At 41.7% G+C, this 5,000-nt stretch overlaps 1 protein-coding gene across 2 annotated transcripts in view; it reads left to right on the top strand.

Annotated features, from left to right (window-relative positions):
- LOC106869997 (uncharacterized) overlaps positions 1–5,000 on the top strand; it is a 178,119-nt gene that overhangs the window by 1,670 nt on the left and 171,449 nt on the right. The window lies entirely within an intron of this gene.

Genomic DNA, 5,000 nt, shown 5'->3' with positions numbered 1-5,000 from the left:
TACTGTGCAAGTGGCTGAGTTCTCCACAGACATGTGTAACCTTAGCGTAGTTCTTAGGGAGATTCAGCGACACAGAGTGTGACAAGGCTGGCCCTTTGAAAAACAGGTCCTACTCATTTTTGCTAGATGATTGGACTGGAGCAACGTGAAATAAAGTGTCTTGCTCCACCAGGAATGGAACTCCCAACCTTACAATTGTGAGCTGAATGACTTAACCACTAAGCTACGTGTCTTCACCCAGTGACCTTATACTTATCACACGTTATCCCTTGATACAAAGACATGCTTCCTCATCTGTTGTTATTTTTGTTTATAAAGTTTTGACGTTTGTATTGTCCTGACAACAAACAACTGACTTGGTCAGTTTATCCAGGATTCAACAATTCTGAGCATGAAAAAATGCTTCTGAAAGTCACGGGTGCTGTGTTGTTTTTTGATTTTAGAAGCATATTTATGGGTTGTAGAAATATTGAATTAAAAAATGTGGCCAAAGTTCTTGTTGGAAAAACAGTGGATAATTTTGTGGTCTTCCGGAAGGCAGTGAGCTGGCAGAATTGTTAGTGTCTGGCAAAATGCTTGGCAGTATTCTGTCCATCTTTATGTTTTGAGTTCAAATTCTGCTGAGGTTGACTTTGCCTTTCATCCTTTCAGGGTTGATTAAATAAGTACCAGTTGTGTACTGGGGTTGATGTAATCAACTTACCCCTTCCCGTGAACTTGCTGGCCTTGTCCCAAAATTTGAAACCTATTTTAAAAAGTACCATTCGAGCATGGCCAATGCCAGTGCCAGCTGACTGGCTCCTGGGCTGGTGGCACATAAAAAGCACCGTCCGATCATGGTCGATGCCAGCCCCCTCTGCCCGTGCCAATGGCACATAAAAAAGCACCCACTACACTCTCAGAGTGGTTGGCGTTAGGAAGGGCATCCAGCTGTAGAAACACTGCCAAATCAGATTGGAGCCTGGTGCAGCCTTCTGGTTCACCAGTCCTCAGTCAAACCATCCAACCCATGCCAGCATGGAAAGCGGACATTAAACGATGATGATGATGATGATATTTTGTGGGATTCTACCAAGTCAGCTGCTAAAGTTTGAAGATTTTGTGTTGGTGCCCAGAGAATCAAGATGTTCAAGATATGGTGACTGATAGAAGGAATTTGTCTGGTTGTATGTCTTCAGACAACTTCTAGCAGATCGATATTCTGGGCAGGACAGGTGTTCCAGATTGGAGTTGCAAACCGTAAGTGTGGATGTACCACATCCACCCATACCTTTTAAATAGATGGCTGGTTGAGTGGCAGATAAAGGTCTTATTGAGCCAAAGGTGTCTCAACACCTTTGGCTTTTTTGACAATTTTAGAAATATGGTTCAACTGATGCTAACCGTTGTTGACAATAATGTCTTGGTTACATCAACCAATAGATTTCTTTAGATTGGTGCTGTAGAGGATGTCAGAAAGTTCCAGGATTTTCCTCCCAGAATGTACAGTGATGCACCTGTTTATAATCAGCTTGAGTTGCCAAGTGACAATGCATAGCTGCATTGTGTTCAGGTGAGATTGCAAGAAAAAACTCATCACGTGTAGGATCTTATTTACATTATTTACATTATTTACACTTGAAGGATATTTGTCCTCATCCTGTTTGTTGTTAACACAACGTTTCGGCTGATGTACCCTCCAGCCTTCATCAGGTGTCTTGGGGAAATTTCGAACCTGGGTTCTCATTCCTAAGGAATTTTTTCGACGTTGTTGTTGTTGTTGTTGTTGTTGTTGTTGTTGTTGTTGTTGTTGTTGTTGTTGTTGTTGTTGTTGTTATTATTATTATTATTATTATTATTATTATTATCATCATCATCATTATTATTCAGGTCACTGCCTGGAATCGAACTCGGAATCTTGGGGTTAGTAGCCCGCGCTCTTAACCATTACAACATATGCCCGTGGGTATTCCTTGGGAATGAGAACCCAGGTTCGAAATTTCCCCAAGACTCCTGATGAAGGAAGGAGGGTATATCAGCCGAAAGGTTGTGTTAATAACAAACAAGATAGAACTTATTCTATCGGTCTCTTTTGCCGAACCGCTAAGTTATGGGGACGTAAACACACCAGCATTGGTTGTCAAGTGATGCTGGGGGGACAAACAGACACACAAACATATACGCACACATACATACATATATATATATACATATATACGATGGGCTTCTTCCAGTTTCCTTCTACCAAATCCACTCACATGGAGCCTGGTGTGGGCCATGGCCTTGTCAGTTCCAGTCAAACCATCCAAACCATGCCAGCATAGAAAGCAGACGTTACGTGATGATGATGATGACGATGGTGATGATGATGATGATGGTGGTGGTGATGATGGTGATGGTGATGAGGATAATGTGTGTGCACATGCATATATATATGTGAGTGAGTATATATATGCACACACACACACACACACACACACACACACGTGCACACACAAAGCTATACATGTCATATTTCTCTGCGTGGGGTGTACAGAGAAAAATAGAGAGAGAGAGAGATGGAGAGAGTGAGAAGTAACAATGTACTTATGTGCGTGTGGGGGGCTGGTGAGGTTGGGTGCCTCTTTGCCTATAAATACTTCATATAACTTAATAAAACAGCAGGAACTATCAAAGACTTTGGTATGTTTTGTTGGGGAAGGATCGTGTTAAACAAAATATGGAGTTTATGATGACAAAGTAATGTAAGAGTGGAGGAGGGTGGTGGTGCTGTGTCCTGCTTTGCCTCATGCCCCACCCATGGGTCGCTCTCAGGGTGGCAGGTATATATTTTATATCTTATGGACCATTAATTTGGTAAATTATGGGGGCAGATATGACAATCTCTCTCTCTCTCTCTCTCACACACACATACACACACACACACACACACACACACACACACACATGCATGTACACACACCTATACGCATGCACAAACACACATGCATGTACTCACACACATATCAAGTTGTACGTATACTTAACAGAAAAAGAGAGAGAGAGAGAGAAAGAGGGAGAGGGAGAGAGAAGGAGAGTGAGAGAGAGAGAGAGAGAGAGAGAGAGAGAGAGGAAGAGAAAGAAATAACAATCAATACATGGAGTAGAATTTATTCCTTTATTTGCTATTTTCTTAGAATTTGTGTGTGTGTGTGTGTATTTGTACATGTGCATATATCAACCTGTCTGTCTTTCTGTCTGTCTGTCTGCCTGCCTGCCTGCCTGTCTGTCTGGCTCTCTGTCTGTCTGTCTGTCTGGCTAGCTAAGTATCTTTCTCTGTACCTCTCTTTATATGCATATATATATATATGAATATATATGTGTGTGCGTGCGTGTATATTTGATAGATTCAAATTGATCAGTGCCCCACCCATGCCAAGGTCCTTAACTGCCCTTCTATGATGTAGCGCATCAGATGGAGTTTGTCATGGATACTGGTGGTGATGGTGGTGGTGATGATGATGATGATGATGATGATGATGTGTATATTTTGCATGTGGACTTACGTATGTGCACGTGTATGGCCGTACACGAGTGTGTTCACGTGCACGTTTTCTTTTTTCGTTTTTATTTTCATTTTCAATTCTTATATTTTCCATTTGTTTATTTGTTTTTATTGAACTGTTTAACAGGAAAACTATTTCCAAAGAAAAAAAAATAGTAAAAAATATTAGTCATGTGACCTTCTTGTACATTCTGCAGATAAATGTAATTATAATTGTAAACCAATTTATAGAAAAACAGCCTCCCTAACTTTGAAGCAGATTTGGTAAGCGCCATGCACGAAACTTTCGGCCCCTGAGTCACTTTGTAACTGTTATCAGTTAAAAATGTAAATAGAAAGGAAATGTATGTCACATTTATATGGTGCTGTTGTGACAGCCCATGGCACAAAGTGTGACAGTCCAACCTTTGAGGGAAATTTACAGATCTAATGTTTCAGAAATGCATGTGTTATGTGTTTATGTGTAGTTATATGAGTGTGTGTGTGTGCATGTGATATGAACCTATTTGTGTGTGTGTGTGTGTGTGTGTGTGTGTGTGCATATGTGCATGCCTGTATGTGTGTGTGCTTGTGTGTACATGTATGTGTGCATATATGTGCGTGTGTTTGTGTGTGTGTTTGTTTGTGTGTGTGTGTGTGTGTGCGTGTGTGTGCGTGTGTGTGTGTGTTTGTTTGTGTGTGTGTGTGTGTGTGCGTGTGTGTGTTTGTGTGTGTGTGCATATGTGCATGCCTGTATGTGTGTGTGCTTGTGTATACATATATTTGTGCATATATGTGTGTGTATGTTTGTGTGTGTATGTTTGTGTGTGTGTGTTTGTGTGTGTGTGCATATGTGCATGCCTGTGTGTGTGTCTATGCTTGTGTGCATATGTGTGTGTGTATGTGTCTATGTGTGTATGTGTGTGTATACATGTGTGTGCATATATGTGTGTGTCTGTTTGTGTGTGTACTAGACAAGAGGCTAATGTGGGAAAATTAACTCCAGGAAAATTAACCCTGTGAATTGACCCCATCTGATCCTTAATTCATTGGAATAGACTCATTAAAATGTCAAGTTTTATGGAGGGGATGGGGCATGGCATGGGAGAGGGTAGGGGAAAGCTGGAAGGAGGGGGATGTGTGACAAGAAGAGGAAAGGAGGGAGGGGATGAAGGTCGGGTAAAGTGGTGGGTGGAGAGTGAGACAAGAACATATTGATGAATGATTAAAGGAACAACTGGAGGATGATGATGACCACGCTGATGATGATGATGAGCATGATGATGAGGAGGAGGTGGAGGATTAGGGGAAGAGGGGAGACAATGCCAAAGGTAGTGGAGGAGGTGGTGGTGGTGGTACTGGTCTCTCTGGTACTGCCTTGATGATAGTGACAATGATGATGATGTCAGGGATGGTGGTGGGTGGGGTTGGTGTTGGTAATGATTCTGATAATGATAGTGATGGTGGTGATGATTACGATGGTGGTGGTGGTGGTCAT

This window comes from Octopus bimaculoides, chromosome 4, assembly GCF_046866305.1.
Source record: "Octopus bimaculoides isolate indiv1 chromosome 4, ASM4686630v1, whole genome shotgun sequence".
NCBI lineage: Eukaryota > Metazoa > Mollusca > Cephalopoda > Octopoda > Octopodidae > Octopus > Octopus bimaculoides.
Note: the sequence above shows the minus strand (reverse complement) of the source record. Positions and strands in the feature narration are given on the sequence as shown.